Source organism: Tyto alba, unplaced genomic scaffold (genome assembly GCF_018691265.1).
Source record: "Tyto alba isolate M040663 unplaced genomic scaffold, T.alba_DEE_v4.0 Super-Scaffold_10, whole genome shotgun sequence".
Classification (NCBI taxonomy): Eukaryota; Metazoa; Chordata; class Aves; order Strigiformes; family Tytonidae; genus Tyto; species Tyto alba.
The window spans coordinates 6,617,122-6,640,121 of NW_024881262.1; the positions used below are offsets into that span (position 1 = coordinate 6,617,122).

The 23,000-nt window shown below is 44.4% G+C and overlaps 1 protein-coding gene across 1 annotated transcript in view; it reads left to right on the top strand.

The window, feature by feature from the left end:
• The first annotated feature begins 271 nt into the window (after positions 1 to 271).
• Positions 272 to 23,000, top strand: part of FNDC3B (fibronectin type III domain containing 3B) — a 209,189-nt gene continuing 186,460 nt past the window's right edge. The window contains exon 1 of the mRNA XM_042798938.1: positions 272 to 467. The gene's annotated coding sequence lies outside the window, so the exon portion shown is untranslated. The remainder of the gene's footprint in view (positions 468 to 23,000) is intronic.

The following is a 23,000-nucleotide window of genomic DNA, read 5'->3' on the forward strand; positions in this document are numbered from 1 at the left end:
GGGTGACTGACATTCCAGGGCTGCTAACCGGGAACAAAGCAACGCGGCTGGAATTGGGAGGAACGGGGAAGGGAGGGGAGGGAGGTGGACGAGACGGAGCGGGAGCGGGAGCCCGGCGCTGAGGGGAACGGCCCGGCCGGGCCCCCGCCCCGGCCCCTCCCCGCGCCCGCCCCGCCCGGCTCCCCCCGCCCGGGGCCGGGGCGGCGGCATCGCGGGGCCGGCCCGGGGCGGGGCGGGTGCTCGGCGGGGCGGGGGCAGGAGGGCCGGCGGGGCCCCGCCGCCGCCGCCGCCCGCCTCAGCCGGCTTTTCGGCGGGAGCCTCTACTCCAGAGTGCGCGGTAGCGTGGGCCGTCCGCGGGCCCCATGTGGTGCCGACATCACTGACATGGCGGAATCCCCGCCGAGCCCTCCTGGCACTCGCTCCAGCTAGCCGGGACTCACCGCTGCCCCGCACCAGCCCTCCGCCAGGTAAGGACGCGGCGGGAGGGGAAGGAAGGGGGGGTCCCGGGGGGGGGGGGGAGCCCCGCGGCCCGGCTCGGGGAGCAGCCCCGGGGAGCCGCGTCCCCCGCCCCGAGGCGCCGGTCCCGGCTCTTTTGTTCGGCGGCGGGGCGGGAGCCGGAGGAGGGGAGCGGCGGGACGGGCCCGCGGCAGCACTTGGCGGAAAGTTTTTCTCGGTTTCCCCCCCCACCCCCCGCTTCTCCTCCTCCTCCCCGTCCCGCTCCTCTCCGTGTCCCGCGGCGGGCAGCGCAGGCGGGAGCAGCCCCGCCGCGGCCCTGCGAAGGGCTCCAGCACCGCCCGGTAATCCCGAGAGGCTTGCCCGCTGTCATCGCCTCCGCCCTGCCGCCGGGTGTGGGAAGTCGGGGCCGGTGACACGCGTGGCGTGCGTGTGTTGTGCGTGGCGGCGGCCGCCCCCCTCGCCCCGGGTCCCCCACGGAGGCGCCGCGCCCGTGGGGCGGGAAGGGGCAGGTCCGGGAGCCGGCGGGGAGAGCGGCCGCGGGATGCCGGGCAGGTGAGGGAGGAGAGCGGGGCTGTTCCCCGCCGCCCAAGCGTTCGGGGTCCGGGGGGCATGTTGGAGAAGAAGCTGGGGAAAAGGCGACGAGCGGCCCCGTCCTCCCCGCCCGGCTCTTGGCTGAGGCAGCTTTGGGAAGGAAAACCCTGGAAACTTTTGTGTTTCGCTTGCCAGACACCTTTTTAAAATGGCATGCTACCAGCAGACAGAATGAGAAAAGGAAAAAGTCCTTTAAAAGCTTAACCTCTCTCAGGTTAAGACCACATCTGCATCCCTCCTCTCTGCCTTCCCCCCCCCCCTTCCCGGCTCTCAGAAATGAGCTACTTAAATAAGGTTTTGGCTAAGGTGGTGCGGCTTGGAGTTAAATGTAATGAACCCTTTATCCCATCTATATTTGCGGAATAAAAGGCGGGGGGCAAGCCTGCCTCTCTCCATATTAGTAATTCTGTATTTCATTTGCATTTCTTTGTGTGAGTACCTAAAAGTACTGGCCTGACTCCTTAAAGGGGTAGTTATGCCATCACAGATGGAGGAACTGAGATAGGGAAAAATTGAAGTTTCTTGTTTGGTGGGGTTTTTTGTTACTTCCGTGGCTTTTTTTTTGTTGTGCCATTTTTTATTTGAACTCTGTGCTAGATTTGGGAGGGGAGATTCACGTATCCTAGATCACTGTGCCCTAACCACATTTGCTGTATCCCCTAACCGCTTACCCTGTCAACTAGTACGTTCCTGAAAGGTGCCAAACCAGTCTAACTCGAGCTTAACAATGTGCTAGGTAATGGGATTTCAAACTCGCATGCATTTTTTAAGTCTAGAACACTGTTTCTCAACATTTTTTGCAACTGAGCTTGCTTAAAAAAGGCTGAGTCTGCCGGGCCTGGCAGTGCCTCGGTGCCCACCCTGGTCTGGGGCTTTGCTCCTTTCTGACGAGGAACTGCTGGTCTGGACAGGGGTGACGTGATGTGTGCTTGGCAGGCAATCCAGATAAAGACATCGCTTCCATAAGCCTCGGGAAGCGGCTGTGGGCTCCCTCCTGAGCGGAGGCATCTTGATCTTCCCACCTGGTCCACCGGTGGTCTTGCCTGCTCACCACCCCTGTACCTTTCTCAGCAGTGAGAGATCGTGCTGCCGGTGCTACCAGTAAGAAAATGATTCTTGGCGGTGTTCCCAGGGTCATTTCGGGTCTCGCACAGAAGCGGTCTGTTAGTGCTTTTCTCCTAATCTTCAGCACTTTGTGGTTCCCTTTCATTAGTTTTAAAGCAGTTGTGCTTCGTGGTTGTGTCGGGACCCTGCTGTGACAGAAACCTCTGCTGCCCCAGAAGTATCACATATCGTTCTTCTCAGTTCACTATCTTTTGGCTAGTTTATGCTCATAATGTAGCTTTGAGATGAGTCTGTGTGGAAGTTCATATATTCTACAATTTTTCTTTTTTTTTTTTTTTTTTATGTTTTTGAACCATTGGGACTCATTGCGTTTGAGGTCACTGCTGGGACGGCAATGAGATGGGTTTTTCATACCGTTAGCCTGTAGTTGGCTGAAGGATAAGAAATGAAGAAACATAGCATCCAAAATAAGCTGATATTCTACTATAGCCAAGAAGCTTGGAGCTGTAACTCCATACTGCAAGCATTTTTATCTTTATTCTCGGAAAAATTTGTAACTTCCAATCTGAAGTACGTTTATTCTGGCACTTTTTTTCTACATATGGTATTTAGTGAACTGAAATAAGATTTCTGCATCGTACCTCTTTCTTAGCAGAGAATTTATGTTTTTTTTTCTTTGCATTATAAATTCCTTTAAGTCCTCTGAGAGAGAGATGCAGTTAAGGGCAGTTAAAATTTGCAATTCATAAATCTGTGCAGGAAAAGATATACAGATCATGCAGCAAACTTCTACATGCGTGCGGTTGTTTTCATGAACAGTCTAATTAGTATAATTGACTTTTCCCTCAAAAATGTAGGTTGTCACTCTGGTGAGTGCTAGCACAGAAGCAGAGTTTACAGTATGAATAAATGTTCGTAGTGTGAGGATCTTAATTCCTACAAAATACATATAATTACATAAAAGTCCCAGAGCCAGTATACAGCTGAGTAAACCAGATTACTCTCCACAGTGCTTTTCTTCTCGATATAGTTTTCCATTCCTCTCGAAAGGAGAGACCTGAGGGAAGATGGAGTGACCTGTGGGGAGCAGCAGGACCGGCAGTTTGTCTCCCCACTGAGGATGCCCTGGTAGCGGGTGTCGAGTCTGGAAATCGAATGTCCCAATGCATCAGAAGGGTTTTGTGCAACATGCTGCAAGTGATCTGAGTCCCATTTGTTTGCAGTAGCCCTTAGTGTACAGCAAATGAAATAAATGTCAGAAGAAGCCAGCAGACCCCTGTGTAAATCTCAGCTGTGCAAAATACCAGCGAGGCGAAGATTTTCTCAAACCAGTTGCCCAGAGGACTTGTGCCTAGGTGACCTCCTCTGAGCGGCAGCCGTTGAGCGGCGGAGAATCCTTCAGGAACGGGAATACCGAAAGTCACGTTGTTTACCGCCAAGGTTTAGTGTCCCTGTGTGATCTGTCCCTGGAGATGGAAGGTATGTGGGAAGAGGGAAGTTCTTCAAACAAGGCAGTGGAAATTGGAGACGCTGGATACACAACGGTAACAGGCCATCTACAGGCAGGAATGCCGGTGTGCCGGCAAGCAGATACCGCTCCAGACAGTTTCCAGCGGGGATGCGGTGGTTTGCATTTTTACCAACTCATTCTAAGCACCTCTTTGCAAAACTGAAGTTGGAAGCCCCCTCTCTGTTGGATCACAGGCAGCCAGGGGAAAAAAAAAAAAAAAAAGGCACAAACTAATTAAAAGTGATTTATTGTGGAATTTGTAACAGTGTTGGAGAGATTAGTTGGCTTTCAGAAATGCTGCTGCGGATGTTAAATCTGTGCTCTGCTCTGGATGAAAAATGACGGTGCCATTGAGCAAGTACACAAGAAAAGTGTAGTCTGTGTTAAAATCTGCTCCTGAGCAGGAATATTCCCTGGAGGTCGCAGGTGGTGTGGCTTTGAGCAAATTTTCACGGTGCTTTTAATTGGGAAAGGATGGCTTTCCTTGAGCATAGAAGTTAAAACATACAGCTTCGCCAGTGACATGCTTTCTGTCTTTGATCTAAGGAATCCTTTGTTTACAAGCAAATGGTTTTGTTTGTTAGCAGATAACAGACAAAAAGCCAACTACAACACCAACTGTATAAGAAACATTGTTTGTATTTCTAGTGGTGACAGTTTAGAATGATGGTATATACTGAAAGTTACCATTTGGATACTCTGCTTTTGAAACTGCTGATATGTGTAATGTTATTTATGTAATAGGAAGCAACAAACAATTCCCAAGTAACTAAGTATATATTTTATATTATTTTTTTTTTAAAGAGGACAAAGATTGCAGTTAATACTGATACATGGCATTTGTTTGTTCTGGCATCTGCTTCTAGTTCCTCTAGAAGCTACTCAGTGGAGCGACAAGATGGATTCAGGAGAGGAGTTGCTGCTGTTGTGTTTTGGGTTTTATTTTGTTAGATTTGGGATAACTGAAATCAAACACCCGAATTCTCTGGAGATGAACGTGGTAGGCTTGTCTGATTTCTCTGTTGATTTAGTGTGTAGCTACTTTGTGGCAGCTATGCATATACCTTGAAGCATGCTTTATATGTAAGTCTCTTATAATTGCCTTATATGTAATTATGGACATTTCTATTATTAGGTCCTTGCAAAGGACTCTAATAATAGACTGTGTGTATATATATATTCTATATATATATATATAAAACATACTTCATGCTTTCAGGAATGTTTCATATGGAATGCTTTGAAAAGAGAAAAAAGAAATTGCTCTCAGGAGGCTGTTATAAAAACTTCAATAAGCAACAATTTTAGATGACCCTTGCCACCTTTGGGATGTTGGGGACAGATTTCCCCACGCTTTTAATCTAAACTAGCAAAATATTGAATGTGTTCTGCTTATTTTGTAGCTGTGTCTCTGGGCCTCTAAGCAGCTGTGTCGATTTTACATGGTCGTTCCCTGTTCCCCACTCACCCACTAATAAAACGCTAACATTCATAATCTAAATCCCCGTGTTATTTTTTGCCCTAAGTATTTCTGCCTGATACTTTAGTCAAGCCCAGCGCTGTAGTGAAGTAAGATGGTGTGATTATTTTGGACCTTGGTAGCAGAAACAGCCTGGGAGCAGAGTATTGTCCTGATTTGTTACAGGTTCACCTTACCATTTTTCTTTAGTGCAAGATTAGTTAGCCGCTAGAATTTATTTCCCTTTATAAGTTGCCTTCATTGTGGAAGTATATGCCTATTCAGTAGCAATTCATGTAACATAAATGTCCTTATGCTTGCTGACACTTGAGCTGATGTAGGTATGTTGTGAAGTATTATGCATTGCTCTTTGCTGGTTATTTATTGATGTGGAATAATGCAGTGGAGAAAAAAAGATGATGGCATTTGTGGATAATAAGAGCACCCAGTAGGTTTTCTTCTGGTCAGCCTGTATTTCTTGCAGATTCACTTAATGTCAACTCACAGAAGAGAGAGAATTGCTTTCAGTGTCTCGTTACTAACAAATGTACGGCAAACAGAAGCATTACTTTATTAGAATAAATTAACAGAGCACAAGTGACACTTGGAACTGCAGAGGTTGTGGATCATTCGGAGTGTGTAATGCCTGAACTCAAAAGCCTGAATAGTGGCTTTTGTCTGTGAGTACTGACAGAGGTGGTGAGGTTGAAAAGCAAAAGCCCAGCTTGGGCTTGACTTACCTCATGAAGCATGTTGCTGTACCGTGTGGCTTAGTATTTTGCCTTTCGTTTGATGTTTTAGGATCAGGAATAATGGCTTAGATAGAAGTGAAAAGCATTGCTGCTTTTGAGACAAGATGATAGATTGGGATATATCACATAACCGATTCTTCCAGATCTATTTTGACTGGATGGAAGTTTGAGGTCCAGCTGAATACATGTGTGTGTCCATTCTGTTCGTGTAGCAGAAGGGTGGTTACATCGTTGGTGTTCAGCTCCGAGTTGTGTGTTTGGTTGGCTTGAGCAATTAAAATGTTGGTCTTGTTCTTCCCAGTTCTTAATCTAATGTACTTAACACGTATTAATATAATGTTCTTTTGTGAGATACTCTAGAGGTGTGGGGAAATGATTTCGTAGTCTAATTCTGGTAGATACCTTTTTATTAATTGTATGAAAAAATGGAAAAAGGGGTAGAAAGTAAGCCGTTGTTTTTCACCAAAACCTGTTGGTGCTGTTCTTCTAGTACACAATGCTGCCTTTAACTGTGCCAACCTTGGAAGCTATGTCTTTTAAGGTGAGAAATTTGTTCCTGTTCAGTTGCACTGACTGAAGGATGACAACACGATTTTTGAGGGCTGGTTTCCACTGAGTCATCCCCTGAGCTGGGCAGAGGGGCAAGCGGCTGCTGTCAAATCTGCTTTGGCAGGTTAATTAGGAAATTTGTTTTCAAAGCCTGCCTTGGGGAGGGGAGAGCTATGAGTCTTTATTTTCTGATGCTGGAAAGCGTTAGAAGATGTGGCATCTCAAAGAAAAGCAAATGAAAGAAAACAACTGTTTCTTACTCTGGATTTGTATTGAATTGGCTTCTGTTTTAATGTGCTTTCTTATTCCTAGGACTTATGCTTTTCTTAGTGTCCCACTTGCCCATCCTTTCTTTAGCATGCTTATTTATTAGCCACGCATGGTTTTTGATACTAAGATAGGGCTTTCCTTTTAATTATATCTCAGTATGATATATGTTCTTCTGTTGGTTGCACGGCTGTTGAAGGTGATCCTCAGCCATGCAGCCAGGTTACTTCTGCTCTCACACTCCAGAACAGAGGCTCGGCGTGCAGCATTTGGTGTTGCAGAAGCGTCCCTCCTGAGCAGCCAACACCATCTGACAATCTGCATGTGTCTGGGGAACTGAACAACTCGATACACAATACTTAATTTCATACGATGTTTGCTCTTTGCTGGCTTTTCTTGAATGCTTCAGATGTGGGCACGGGAGGGGCTGCAGATCTGTGTTTGTGGCACACTGCATTCCCTTCTGTCCTCTTGCTTCCTGCTCTTGTTCACGCAATGGGTGTGACGTGTGGCCTTTGCATGACTAAAAATGAAGGCATGTGGACACGAGGTTGTTGTATGGGAGGAACGTGTCCATCCACACGTGTAGCAGGGGTGTACCCAGCAGTACAGCCAGGGTGGCTGTGTCTTGGCTCTGAGGTACACGGGAAGGCTGTGGGATACAGTCTCCGAGTACTTCAGAAGAGTCCAAGTGGTCTGAACTCTCAGGACCACAGGGCACTGCTTGTGGATCACAGGTTGAGTTATCGTTGATGGTACCTGCCAGGCAGGGAGAGAAAATCCATGGGAGACTTAAAAAGCTGTTTTTGAGGAATGGGTCAGAAGTTTCCTGGCGTGTTTGGTAAGGGCGTTCACAGATGAAAAGTGAGAGGGAAGGAAATGAGAAATTAGAAATATAGTGAGCTGGCCTCATGTTTTGGCCGCCATGTAGAAGAGGGAACATTAAGGCACAGAGGTGGCAGCGTTGGAAGGAGTTAAGCTGCAAGTGGCTTGCAGCACTGGCAATGGTCTGTGGAGATATTAGACTTGGAGACTAACCCAGAAGCAGGCTAAGCTGCAGGAAGGCTGGTGGTGTTTATGGGCAAGAGAAAGAGATGGCAAAAAGCAAAAAACCTCTTTAAATTCAAAGTAAATCATGACTTTCAGTCTAAGTTGTCAGTCCGTTAGAGAATGGTGCTTTCACTGTGTTTATGTTGCTGTCTGAGCATGCATATATGTCGTTTCCTCTTAAATGAGTGACCTTATGTGGTTTGGAGGAGGAGAGAAAATGGCACCAGTGTCACAAGTAAACCCCAGTATAAACTCTGGAGTCTAACAACATTTAAGAGTCTGGATCAGTGCAAAATGACTTGACAGCTGGAAAGAGCGATCGGGAGCTCGCTTCGCACACCGTGACTCTGCAGGCATCCAGCTCTGCACTGAAAAGTTCAAGCCTGTTCTGTATCGGCAGGAAATGAAAGGTAGATATTTTGAGGATAAAGGTTTAATTTTATAGCAATTCAGTTAATATGTTGATGTGTTCCCGAGTCTAGCTTGTTTGACACGGTTGCTTTCTCACTATTCCCTAATCAGAAGTTAGTGATTTTTAGGTGACTGTAGATGCTCTCCTGGTCTCGGGTAATACTGATGAAAGTAACTCTCAGAATAAGCAAAAGTGAAGCACAATTTTCTGATACTTCTGTGTTTCATTCATGCTCAAGCAGGTAGGTAGCTCATACCTGTGGTGCCTCATTAAGTAACTTTCTATTTATATGTTGTCCTCTGGGTTTGTTTGTTATAAAACTATTTAGTTCAGCAGGACCTCAAGACAACAGCAGAAACCCAGTAAACAAACCTTAAAGGAGCAAACCAAGATGACTTATATTTCACATTCTGGTTAACGTCAGATATTGTTGAGGTAGCGTCTTACGTTTAGAAGTCAGAAATAACCTATGGATTTTGCCAGGGACACAGGTAATGTCTTGTTGTATGACTCTTGCAGAGTACTGTGGGGCAATAAGCTGTTCCTACGATGCTGGGAAGGTCAAGTGCCATAACAAGGTAGCAGCTTATGCTTCAGAGGTTTTTTTGCTACTGCATCATATGTTCTGGTTTTGTGTCATGAAGGTCTAGAACCACAGCCTTACAGGAGCTGGTGTGGAACATGTGGGTTATGTTATTGATAACTGACCGTAATTGATGCACAAGAAATCTTACTGCTGAAGAAGAAAAAAGTCAAATTATGACACTTTCAACAAAGAAGTTCCTCAAATCTTGACATAAAATTGGACTGAAGTGATGAGTTGTTAACGTTGCTCACGCTTACATACAGTCAGCCTTAATCCTTGCTTCTTGTATGTCAGCTGGTGGCAAAATTAACTTGTTTGATTCTGCTCTGTGCATATTTGTTTTTGCAACTCCATATGCTGCTCTACCAGATCTTTATTATTGCTTATTAAGTTCACTGGTGCTTTTAACAACCGCACAAAAGATAAACATCCTCTGTGACTTCATTAGGCACACAGTGCAAGCTTCTTGCTGATCTGAAGCCTGTTGGTGGGGTCAGCGTGCACTGCAGGCAGCAGTCAGGATGCTGTACGCCCACGGCTGCTGGGGTATCTGAAACGGAGAGGAATGGTCTTGTTACCTAATTTAAGTGTCTTCCCTCCACAAGCTCTCGTGGGTGTGGTGTTTTATCTTTACCCTTTCGCCTCTCGGTTAACAGAGCTGGACATGCTTGTCCAGATGTTCCAGCTGCCTTGTTCAGTGGGCAGGAAATGGTGATGGGGTGGAAATTAGGCAATCCTACCGAGCGCAACCAGAAGGGTCTCTGATCTCTTCCACGGCAGCCGCTTCTGGGTAAAACATGAGTTGAGTCATTCAGATATTTCTGTAACCACAATCTATTTAATGTACAAGACGGCTACACTTTTAATTTTTAAGCATCTGAATAGGTTTCTTCAGTGGATGTGTGAGAGCCGCTATGTTGCTGTAAAGGCAATATTTGTGGATATAAAATACTGAAGTTAGACACCAACGGTTTCACTTCCTTTTGGCATTTCTTGATCACACAGTGAAACAGGATGATATTATGCTCTAAAAAGTTGGTGTACAAAGTTTTTCAGTTTCTCTGACCTTCTAGACTATTACAGCATTGTCCCTGCTAGCAGATCTGGGTCCTTTCTCGCTTGTCTTAATAAATTCTTGTTTCTCTATTCTCTTCTTCCTTCCTTAGATTTTTTTGTAGACTGCAGTGTATTCATTTCAATGCATCCTGAATTGTTGGGTTAGTGTAAGGGGACAAAGATGAGTGGATAAATGGTTGTAGTATCTTCTGAAATGTGAGAGTTGGGAGGTAAAAAAATACGGATATGTGAAGGCAACGAAAATAATAATGAAGGGAATAATTTGCAAGTAGGTTGAGCATATTCTTTGAGGCCCTGACATAATTTCAGATTCCGTGGTGTTCCCTAACTGAAATATAAGCAAATATATATGTCCTCTTACGTGGCTGTATTATCACTGTTCAAGGAAACTCAACCTTTGAGCAAATTTGATACATCACTGCCTGTAATGAGGATATGATTTTACTGCAGCTGCAAAACTGTGGGCAGTGCTGGGTAGGGATGAGGTGCTGCTTTCTGGCTGTGGGTTAGCAACGTGGCAGTGGGAGATCTGTCCTTTCGCTTTGGGAGGGAAATGCAAAGCTTTGGCCCGGTGCCTGGACTAACCTCAGATGGCGAGAAGAGGTTTTGTGCTCAAGTTAGAAAGTATATGGGGATGGCAGATGGATCTGTCGACTCTCCTCCTTGTCTGTCTTCAGGAGAGTTACTTTCCATTAATTATATATATATATATATATATATATTTTTTTTTTTTTTTTAAAGTGTCTTAATTATGTGTCTGGCTCTGTAGAGCAAGTGAGGTTTAACTATCTTGTGGTGGACCCTGAACAGCCATGCTAGTGCAGAGTGGCCACTGAGATTGCTGCCTTGGCAGAAGGCTTGGGGGTGCTGGGGGGTACTGGGAGGTGCTGGGGCAGGGCTGCCCGGGCCCCCGCGCAGGGCAGTGAGGGGGGGCTGCCAGCATTGCCCTGCTGGGTTGGCTCCTTGGCCTGATCTTACCCCGCAGCAAGTGTGAGGCAACTGGAGGGAGCTACATGCAAAATTTAGGCAATTTAGTGAAGAAAATCTTACAAGCTGACTTTCCATAAAAATTTTGAAGAGTGCTTGGCTTGTTCTTCAATGGGTATTTTATATTACCGATATACTGTATAAAGTATCTCTGTTTTAGCATTTTTGCACATCCCTGCATTTTGCAGAAAATGTTTCACAACATTCAACAACTTGTGCGTTTTTAAAAAAATGCGAAGGGGTTTGGCAGATGCAAGGGGGAGGGCAACCGAATCTGACTCGTCTCTTGTCATATGCAAAATACACAACTGGGAAGAAAAAACAGAAAAATACCATTTTTATCTATAGTCTTGTAGTATATTAGACAAAGTTTTAGCATGTCTGCTATATGTCTGCCAACATCATCTCTTCCAGACCTTTGTGTTCAGCACTGGCATTGAGTGTTTTTTAAAGCAGATAGAGACTTTGCGGTGCAACTACTTGCACTGCTAGCACAGAGTGTGACTGTAGTCTGTTAGTGGTGATCCAGCCATGAAAAAAGGCATGCACCAAAGCTTGGCTTTTTATGTTGCATTTAATAGAGGTGGGAAGGGAGGTTAATACTATTTTGCAAGTCCTTCTGGGCCTTCTTTTGGAAAACGTACACATTCTGATCACCTATGCTAGTGAAAGATCGATACATTTGAAGTGGTAGAGTTGTGGGGAGAGGGTTACAAGCATGAGTTGAAGAGTAGAAAGCCTTTCTTGTAAGATGAGATGGAGAAATACTTAACAGGAAAAAAGTTCCAATGAACTTTACTATCTCTAAATCCATCAGTGATGTAAACACTGTGAAGGCGTACAGGACTGTTGAAGGCAAAAGCTGGTGTCAGCAGATGAACGCACGGATGCAAACTTTTTCGGAATTTGATCAAACAGCTTAGTCTAAAACCAGTCCAGCTATCCAAACAGGAGATGTTTTATGGCAGGCAGAAAGACCTAGCTAGTTTTTATGTGAAGAGCTTTATGCAAGGCTACAAAAGAATATGCGGCTGTAGTATTTTCATATATGAATAAGGAGCATACAAGAACCAGACTGATTTCAAGGAAGCGGAAGAACAGAAAAGGACCTGCTGTCCTGGAATATTGTTCAATGAAAATACTCGAGGCATTGGTTGCAACAGCAAAATTTATAAGCCTTATCCTTATTTTTTAATGAACTAACGTAATAAAAATCAATTTTTCAAGTCTGCTTGCACTTGAAGTTATGTGTGTGCAGAGCTGTACAGTATCGGTGCTGAAACTTTCATACAGCTGTGAACACAGTGGAATTTCACTCCTGTATCTTGTTTCTGATACTCACTTTTATTGGGTGGATGTTCCTGATGTAATATAGTTTCATAAAAGGAGATAGGCAGCTTTCAGAGAGCTTTGAACATCAGGTCAAACAATAAAGGTACTTTCCAAAACCTCTTTGTAAAAGTGGTGGATCACTTACCGGAGTAAAGCCCAGAGGTTTGTATCCAAAACTTTACTAATGATAATCTCTAGGAAGGAGCATGTTAACTTGAGGATAATCACAAGCTTCAAAGGAAAATCAGAGTACAAGATAAACTTTGTTTAAGCTTTGGCTTGGGGGTAAAAAAATAACAAGATCATTGTTTCACAAATGTGAGTTTAAATATGTAAAAGATCAAAATGTCTGAATATATATTTGCTGATATAAGATGGAAGTTGTCCTGAAATACAGTGTAAAAGCTTAAAAAGACCCCAGTGAATTAAATTAGTGAACAGATGTGCAACACCAAAGTAGGAATATTTTCAGTGATACGGAAAGGAAAATCTAAATTGGGTCACCTGTAACTTCAAAGTGGCTATACAAACAACAAATTACGAGTTAGGCTTGCACCAGTACTCTGGAAAAGGGAAAATAAAGCATGTAGTGAAGGTATTATCTGGCTAATTGCTTGGTAGCTACACTGCAATTGTGTTAATACTGGTCTGTGGTGTTCCCTTTCTCAGCAGAAATGCTTTTGTCGAGCTGTAGTTAATGTTTCTCGTTAATGTTTCTCGCAGTGAGGAGGATGCAGCGAGTCCTTCTGCAGGCTTTGATCTCAGTGTTTTCTTATTACAACGAGGAGTCACAGGAACTTGTTGACAAAGCTGTTTTCTGTGATTGAACTGAGGTTTTGTTTTGGGTGTTGTGTTGTGTTTGTTTTTTTTTTTTTTTCTGTTGTTCCGAAGAGTCAGGTTTTACTTAAATGTATTTATTAACACTGTCTTATTTAAGCTTGTGTGATGTGCTTTCATTTCTGAGCTACTTGGGAAGCGAGGGGAATAGTTTTAATTGTCTTTATGTTAATGCAGAAAAACTGGGAGCTTGTTTCCATCCATCAGGGCTGGAGATTTGAAACAAAAGCCAAGCAAACTTCCAGATGGTTGCAGGTCCTGGATCCCAGCCACTGCCGACGCAATTGGGCCTGCCTGCCTCTATCACTGCGCTGCTTACACAACAGCTGGCCGCCCGCCTGGGGAGCGCAGGCTTTGCCTTCGCTAGCAGTAGGTTGAAGGAGGAAGGTGAAGCAGTGTGGTAGGGCAGGAACGGTCCCTCTGGGGTCCTGGGGTTTGGCCAAGACTCCTTGCCAGCGACGTAAGGATTGGCTTGCGAGTTCTCCGGGGTTATGAAACGCCCAGCTGTTGGCCTTTAAAGTTGTGTGACTGGGCAGCCGAGAACTTGGACGGGCTGGAGGATGAGCTGTATTGATGGAGGAACAATGCACACACACGTACTCCCCTCGCTCCCCTTTTGGGGCTGTGGGTGTGCACTATCTGAAATCCTGTCGCTAATTAAAAATCACAATAAGCCAGTGCATTTAAAAGTTTGGTGTTTTTTGTTTAAAAAAGTCTCTGTCTGGGGAGTTAACGAAACGACTGGGAACAGCATCTCGCATTGTGGCCACTTGCTCAATCGTGGTTGAGTTGGTGCAAAGTATGTCGGAGTTGATTTTATTGTTATGATGGAATTTCGGCCCAGTACGGCAAGAGAAAAGTTAACGTGGGCAGTAGGAACTAACTCGACTTCAAGGGGTGACAGTGCTGGTGAGAGAGCAGGAAGGCAGACCCTGGCTGAAGAACCTGGCCGGGAAAGGGGAAGATGGGACAGAGGGAACATCCCTGGGCTGGGCAGGTTGGCAGGGCAGGAACACAGGCAGCAGCAATGGTCCGTGGGGTTTTATTTAATGGTGGCTCTGTGTGGGTAGCTGGGTAGTGTGGTTTAGTTTCAGTCCCACCCACAAACTGGCGGGCATTTCCTAATTTAGCATGGTCCATGTGAAAAAATTTGCACTGTAAATTGTAGTTGTTAATGAGGGCAGATTGGGTGAACTGATAATTTTAATTAGCATTACTGGCCAGAACAGGCTGTCAGTTTCAGTAGGAAATCATTAAATAATTGTGAATCGTTAAATGCTTGGTGAATAACCAGTGTGATGGTTCCTTTGCTCTTGGGAGATACCAGAGCACCTAACAGGGGTGATGAATGTCATTATCCCCATTTTACAACTGAGAAAACAAGACACAGAGGTGAAATAACTGGAGATACTTGTTTGTTGGGGCTTGTTCTTGTTGAGGCTGGACTAAAAGTCCTATTAGTGGTCTGCATGTGTCTGGGGGTTTCCCTCCCCAACATGAGACTCGACAAGCCTCCCGGCAGTGCCTGTGTGTGGTTCGAGTACCTCTAAAAGACTCTCCCAGAGGAGGAATGCTGACAGCTTAATGTGGCAAGAGGGCAATAACTGTTTGCCTTCTATTTAGTATATTATATTGTATCTGTAGGAAATCTTTGTAGAAGGCTGACTTGTTATGGGTAAAGGGGTTGAAAATGGTTTTCTTACAAATGCCAACTAAGTTTTTGCAAGCTAATAAAATTGTCAGTAAGCAGTACAACATATGCTTAATTTAGTAAGGTTGTAGTTCTTTTTTAGAAAGGATAAAGTTATCCTGGCTTGCTTGTAAGTTTTACTTCTGGTGAGCGCATGGTCATATTTCCATAAGAGGAGGAAATACTCTTCACTTCCCCTGGCTGATCCCATCCACTCCAGTAGCTAATCTTCAGATTTTTGTTTTTAATGTTGTGCCCAAGTCCGCTTTGCCTGGCTCCTGCTTCTGCTCACTGATTCTTATTGTTCTTTAACGTCCGATCTTTGTTGGCCCTCGACCATATAAATAAATCTTGCACAGTGCTAGTAAATCCTTCTGGAGTGCCATGTGTCGAGCAGTTGGGTATGTCTGCACCCATAGCATGGCTGATTCAAACATTGTTATCAGCTCACAGATTAAACAGTAGTCAGTTAGCTGGCCAGCTCTTAATACGCTGAAGATATTTCATTTTGATTGTGTAGTGCTAACTCTTTTATCAGTGTTGCGTGGTACTAAGTCAAACCCTACCTAAAGAATATATATACACTAACCCAGCTATCTTTCCAACTAAAGGTGTAATCTTGTCGGAGGGTGCACTAGGATTTGTTTGACAGGACCTATTTTATATAGAACAACAATGCTGATTATGTTCATATCTCTGAATTCCTTATCACTGGAATCCTACATTGACTTTTGATTGTTTTATCTGAAAGCTATGCCTTACTAAGGGGATGTAATTGCCTTGGTCATCCTGCTTCCCTCTCAGCTGCTGGTGCTGGGTCAGCATGGTCTCCCCTCCATCCCTCCACATCACTGTGTCCTGTTGGCAGTAGGTCAGGCATTTCCTTAAAGACTCAAATCAAAGCTTAATTGCAAGGTTTTGAGGCTGACTTGGCCACTGAGGTAATTCATCAGTCTGCTTGATGTTTTTTGCCTCTTCAAACACCGAGTGGAAAAATTTATTAAATACTCTTTTCCTGCATCATTAGCCCTGTTTTCACCTGTGATTTGCAGTGGGGTTATACCACTATTAGATTGCAGTCCCTCCGAATGTATTTTAAAAAGCAGCTTATTTTATGTTTTCCTGCAAGTCATAATTATTTTTGTTGTCTGACTTGTCTTGACTTCAGTCTTGGTTTCACTTACCAATTTTCTGTAGTTCTACGTCACTTTCATCACTGTCTGTTCTTCTTTCCCTCCCTTACCCCTTTTTATACTTTATTACATTGATACTGTCTTCTTTTTACCATGGAAACAGGATAGATTTTTTTTTTTATACCAAAAATTTGCCTCTTTCTCCAACAAAGGGATCATAATTTCTCTTTCACAGTGGTCTGTCTTTCAAAAAAGAAAAAATTAAATGAGTTTACAATTGTAATGTATGTAAATTTTCTTTCAAGTCAATTTTTCCTCTCAATGCTTGTCAGTTTTGGGAAATTAGCATTTGTTGTTTTAAACCAAAACTTCATGTACTAACTCCAATTAATCTCCCTCTAATAATGTTTGATTGCTGTGGCAATTCAAAAGCTTTCACAGGATGGTCCTGACTGGTTCCGCGGAACTTCCAGCTGTTGGGTGTTGAGAGCTTAGAAGCCAGATGGATAGGAAAACACTGAGGTTTTTTCACACATCTTGTATAGGTTGTGTGTGTATGGTGTAGGGAAGTTTTGTTTGCTCTTGAGCTATGTTTGAAATCCCTTTGTGGTGTAAATCAAATAATTCTCTAAATATGTCGTAGGCAGTGGGGGAAGGAAATGGTTTCACAAGTGTTTGCTGTACGGAAGTTGGCGGATCGACTCGGTTAAGTAGCTAAACATCATGGTATTAAAAAAGGAGGTGCTGTGATCCAACTCGGTGTGTATATTGATAGATAAAACACTACAGATGTACATCGAAGTGCAGGCTTGTGGCCTGATTACACAGCTCCAAGCTAGTGCAGCTACTGAAAGGTCAGTGCTGCCTCCCGCTCCCTTTGTTCCTATCGCTTCTCTAGTTTTGGCTCCGCGGGTTAGACCCCTGGGTTGATGGGGAAGGTAACCTCTGCTCGGACTTGCCTTGCAGCTGGGGGAATGCCGTCCCCGGGCAAGAGCCCGGTCTGGCGTGGCTCTGCCAGTGCTGGCTTGGCGTTGGGCTTGTTTCAGCCTCTCCAGAACCAGCGCTCAAACTACCCACTTGTGGCTTTTTAAGCTGAGATGATGACAGCATGTGGTTCCTCCTCCTGCGCTGGTGGGGTGCCCGAGTGGGGCAGGGTGTGCTGTGGGGGCACGTCCTGCGCCTGCCGCCCCAAGGGTCCCCAGTCCCACGCCAGCTCCCCAGCCACGACAGGGGCAGGGATTGTTCCAGCTGAGGTACAGTGCGAGGGGGAGACCGCCGTGCTACATGGTGTATTTTTCTTTGGCTTTTAGTCTTTTAGTACTTGTACTGTTGGAACTCAAAGCGTGGGTGATGATTCTCCCTGCCCACTAGGCTTGTTAACCACCACCTCCCACCCTAAAAGAAAAGGGTTAGGAGAAGGTGAGTGCAAAACTGTTATAGCTAAAATCTCCAGGTCTCCTGAATGCTCTGCCATGCACACATGGGGCAGCTCTCTTGTCGAGTTCCTGTAGTACACCTTAGCAAGTGGAGTGCCAGTCAAAAGAGCAGCTCAACTACCTGGCTTTGATTCAAATTACTTGTTCTCCTTCAGTGTTCCTTTTAGCTGCCTGTCCCAATACCTTAATTTTTTCCTGCTTTGAAACCCTCTCTGCTCTTCGTTTCTCATATTGGAAGAGACAGGCTTTCACGTCGTCTGTACCAAAGGGCGTCAGAGAAGATCTTCCCTTTCTCTTCTGAACAGCTTGAGGCGGAGATCTTGTCTTTCTTTATATTTACTCATGGTGAAGCATGTTGCACTGATTAACAGCCAGCTTGTCTTTCTGGAACAGCATGTGCTGCAAGAGCAGAAATATCCCGGATCTGTAGAAAGTCTCTGCCACAAGCAGAGGTGCATCTTGTCTTCTCCTGGGGACAGGGCGTCCCTGGCAGCCCCCCACAACCTGTGTGTCTCCTGCATTGTTTGAATTCTGCACTTACTCTGTGCGGTAAGAATATCTCCTAATTAGTCACTGCTAAAATTTGGTATTTAATAGCCATTTAAAGGCAGAACTTGTATGGGAAGAAAGATCTTATACATGAAAGTTGGTCATTGCTTGTTAATTAAAGTCTGTCTTTTGTCAGGGATAATTAGTGCAGTATTGGCAAGAAATAAACAGAAGTTCAGACAGACTGCAGCTGAGCTGTGATCTGCTTATGCTAAAGCCTGAAATAGCGAATGGTGTGCTTGACTTGAAGTGCTTGTCCACATATCTTTGACTTCTGTCCTTATGGGGGAAGGGATGGTGAACTTTGAAGCACAAGCACAACTCTAATGCTGGTACACCAATGAATAACAGAAACTTACCTCTTATAGAGGTATCTATATTATGTGTTGGATTCCAGGTGGTGTAAAGAACTATTAGATTATTAACATCTCCCTTTAGTAATATCCTGGTTGGAAATCTCAGCTACTAGGATGCATCCAAAGGGAAACATGCTGAGATATGGAACAATGTTTAATGAGGTCGGTTGGGTTTTTCCACCCAAGAATGTAACCCTCAGGTCATGTTTCCCTACACATATGTATGTGTATATATATATATATATATATATATGTCTGCCCTTAAAGCAGTGGGCTTAACTTAATTGAGTCCAGCTGAGTTTACATACGTTCACCTACACTTTGTCTACAATTTTCACCACTGTTGTTCTTCATTTGCATCATTGGAGACTTGGTTTCAGCAGTAGGCTTTGTCTTGTGAAGGGTGGGTGAATGATTTAAATGTAGGCAAGAGAGAGAGCTGGGATGCTGGATGCAGAATGGGAAGGACTGTGTAATGCAGAAAGAATTCCAAGCATCTTTTTGGTTAATTCTGTTTTTTAGAGGACTGCTAATGTGGCTTGATGGGAACTTGCATGTTGACTACAGCTTAAGGTTTCTTAATTATTTCTAAAAATGGTTTTCTGAAGTCTTGCATTTCTTTGTTCCTCAGACAGTTCTCTCATATCAGTCATGAATGTACAATCTAAACACAAGCCTTTGAAGCTTATCACATCACTGACAGTGTCACTTTAACACCTTAAAAACTTAACAGTTTTAAGGACCAGTATATTGAAAACAATGAAACTATGCTGATGTGCATCAGAGAAAAAGCTGTGGAGGTTTTTGAAGAAATTTTCCCATGGTGGATTAATACCTGTCTCCACCAGCTTCTCAAGTAGGCTTAATGATTTTGCAGATTGAGATGCTGCTATGAGAATAAAAGCTGAGGATAGAGGAGAGTATACAATTTAAATGAATATTGGAGGAAAGCTCAAACACCTTGATTTGTTTTCATGTCATGTCTTTAAATGAATTTTGTTGCATGAAATTGTGTTGGAGGAAGCTTTGAATCTTGTGAATTTGGTTCATGTTTGTCAATTAACTTCAGCGGACTGAAAAGATCTCGTTGTACCTCACCAGAAAGATTTTAACCATTGTTAGTTTCTTTTTTTCTCATCAGTATTACTCAGCACTGGTGTTTAGTTGGACTGTTTAGCTTAAATTAGGAAGTGGCATGTTTCTTATGGGTTTGTATTGTGTTGTACACTTGAACTGATGGTGTATAATTAGATCCTTCATTTTGCTTCCATTTGACATCTTTTAACTAATTAGTTTCTTGGGTTTCTTTATTTTGCATTATTTTCAGTTAAGTACACTTACTTCTCTAAGGGTACAAAATTAAGAACAGACTAATTGCACAACAATTTTGGCATGTGTAGATCGCCTCAGTGTCACCTAAGGACAAAGACTTCTCTGCTTACATTGCTGGCTCACTTCCCTCTGTGCCCCGTGGGCAGATGTGTCAGAGCAGACGCCGCGCTCTCCAAATTCTCTTTCTCGCTCCTGCAGTCTAGTCAAAGCTTGTTGGCAATGTCTAACGTAGGTGCTCACCCTTGGAATCGGCTTGATCTCAGCTTTTAAAAGTTCAGACCCACTCGTGCAGTGTGTTTGGAGGATTGGTGGTGGGACAGCACGGTCGTCGTGAAGGAGTGGAGACTCAAAGGTGTGATGTATCCAGCAGTGTGAATTATGCCTGGACACCAGTAAGCTTCATCTGGGAGCTCTGATGAGGTGAGTGGGCATTTGTGATGCTCTCTGCTGCTTTGAGTAAGCTGTGATTGTGGGGACTGAACATCAGAGAAACAATGCTGTGGCTATAGAATCTTTGAGTGTAATATTTCTAGGAGCGAGTTTCCCCCCCAGGCATTGAGTGCTCTGGAATAAACATGACTTTATTATGAAGTGCTTGCTCTGATTTGTGAACAGATCAAGATGTTTGGATTTTGGTTTGAACATCAGTTATTGGTGTGAGGGACTGAATAGGATCTAACCTGTGCCAGCTAACAAGGTGAAGCCAGCAGAAATGAGGAAAAAACACTACAGTTTTACTTTTGTTGCTGTAGTGCTGGCTGAAGCCTGACTGTGTCCAAGCATCTGGTGTTTGGACAAGATACTTGTTTATGTAGAGCTGTTTTTCAAAGGGAATATTCACCCTTACAAAAACTGGGTCTGTGGCCATAGTCGAGTAAATGTCTTTAGGGGTGCTTTGCCACAAAAGGAGGTGCAGGAGGTTTCTCTTGTGAAAGTGGAGATTCCTCTCTTCCATCCTATGTAGCTGTTTAAAACTATATCTTGTATGTTTATATTTGGACTGTATTAACAAAATGACCTCTAATATACCTACCTGTGATTTTGTTTCAAGGGTGGCGTCAAGACACCTAGCAGGCAATGGCCCTGGGTGTTGTGGTGGTCACTGGGTGTTGAGTTCAGCGTCGCACTAAACGAGCAGGGGTGGGAGAGTGCATTCATGTATACGTGCTATCAGGACAAAGGGTCACTGCGTGGGGACCTTATCGTGTAATGAGTCCTCTGTAGCCATGTGTTTGTCAGATGTTGCAAGTATAATTGACTGAAATGAGAATATCCTTTGGCTAAGGCTGTATTAAAACACTCTGAAAAGCATGATCATTTATGGGGTACTCAAAATGGTAGCTGGTGTTATTCTGAAGTCTTCGACAAATGCAGCATTAGCTCCTGGTTGTCTCCAGTGAAACCACAGTGATTTGGTGTTCTCATAAAGAAAAGAGATACTGAAATAGTGACTAGCGAAGATGTAAAGTGGAAATACTATTTATTACTGAGGCTAGATTTGGAAGTCTGTTTATTGGAAGAATAATAAATGGCACTTAAACCTTTAGAGAGATGTATTTTAAAAAGATTGAAGTGTCATGGCTGCAATTTTGTGCTGTCAGTGTTTTTGCTTTTCTTTCTTGAGATGCTTTCTGTTGTTGAGCAGCTGCCCTCATTCCAGAGATGGCAGCCTTGGCTTTACCTCAACTGCTCCTCTGTGTTTAGCTTTGGATGTTGGCTGTCCTCCTCGCAGGAAGAGACAATAAGCTACTGAAGTGTCAGAGTGCCTTAAAGGGAGGGAATTCTGATTTTAATACCAGTGATTTTTAAAGATTTGTCTGCTTTTGGTTAAGAAATGTAGGCTACTGACTGCTGAGGAAATGTTAGCTGTGCATCGTCAAGATGGATATTGTTTCACGGGGCTTGAAGCTGGTCAAGCAGGGAAGAGTTGCATAGTAGGTCATGATGTGACTATCCTTCAGTATCTACATTATATAATTTAGGTGACATGATTAAAAGCGTAAGATTTCTGTACTGTCACTGTTACCCCCGGAAGCCTGATGATGATGTTTGTTTGGCTCCAAGCTGGTTGCAGGGGGAGCCCAACTTAGGGGTGGGATAGGCACCAGGGGCTGCGGCACCACCACCCTGCCAGCTGTGTGAAGATCTGTCAGAGAAATCTTTTTTTACAACCACGTGTCCGTTACCTTGACTTCCGATCCATTCCCGTGACCGACCCGGCTCTGTGAGGAGGGCGGCCGGCGGAGCTCCGCGCCTTGGGCTCGTCCCCACTCCTCTCTGTCCGTGCCGGCGGCGGCTGCCTGCTGCCTGCAACTGGGATCTGGCTCTGGAAACGGGACAGGATGTTTGCTTTTGTGGAGTGCAGTTGTTGAGGAAATTAAAAGAAGGGATAGCTTGAAAGGCCAAGCCACCTACATCAGATTAAGCCATTCGGATGAGGGTTGCGAGCATAATTTAAAGCCCCTTATCAGGAGAGGCTGGGGAGGACGTGCTCCTGATAACCAGCATTGCTTGGAAACTGCGTTGCGTCTCTTTGGACCGCAACGTGATGGCTGGGGTTGGGTATGGAGAAAAGGAAAATCTGAAGGGACCAGTTTATCCGAAGGTGTGAGGCTGCAGGCACCGCAGTGGGGTTCGGAGGGGCCCTTCCTGGCCACCTGAAGGTGTTACGTACCCGCTCGCACACCAACAACTGGCCTGTGCAATGACAGATAAAGAGGAATGAACAATATTTTAAGTATCTTAAAGCTGGATATCCTTTGCGCAGGATATTTCCTGTCCACAAGAATTTATTTTTCAACAGCATTATTGGCAGAATATCCACAAAATGGAAGTGGGGGAGGGAAACAGAAGATGAGAAGTTTCTAGTTTTCCCATCTTAAGTGAAGAAATAGGAAAGCTTTGGAAAACTGAAAAATACAGACCTTATATGTAGCAGTAAACCACCAGCATGCCTAGTTGCATATTGAATAGTCATTGATTTGCATTTAACACTGTCAACAATGTACAGCAGTTAGCTCTTAGATTGTCTAAAAAACAGACTTTTGAACGTTGTGATTAAAAAGCTGTTGACTTCAAGGAGGGCTGAGCCTGGGGACAGGGATAGCCAGAGCAAAGCCCTCCAGACTGACTGCCACCGGCCTCTGTTGCACGTTTCGCCTTTGCGTTCGTAATGAATTAAAGCCTAAATCATAAAGCAGGATTTAATTGGTGGTTTGTGATCTGGTTAATCCCGTAGTGAAAGTGAAGTGTGTTTAGCATTGCTGCTGCCTGCTCCCCCACTGACCGCAGGGTTTGCTCGCAGTGCGGCGGCTCCACAGCCGCCGGAGCAGCAGAGAAGTGCTTGTAGCTTCCTGCTATGAAAATACCTTTGTAAGAGTGTTTGCATTTGCTTCCTTCTGTAAACTTCAGATAGAATTCATTCAATTTCATGAATGTGGCTGCATATTCTGGGATAGCTGTTTCTAACAAAGACCTATAGCTGTTAAATACAATGAGAATTTAATGTTTACCATAATTTTTCTTTTTTTCTTTTGTGTGTTTTTAGCAACAAGTATTTTCATAGAGGATTCAT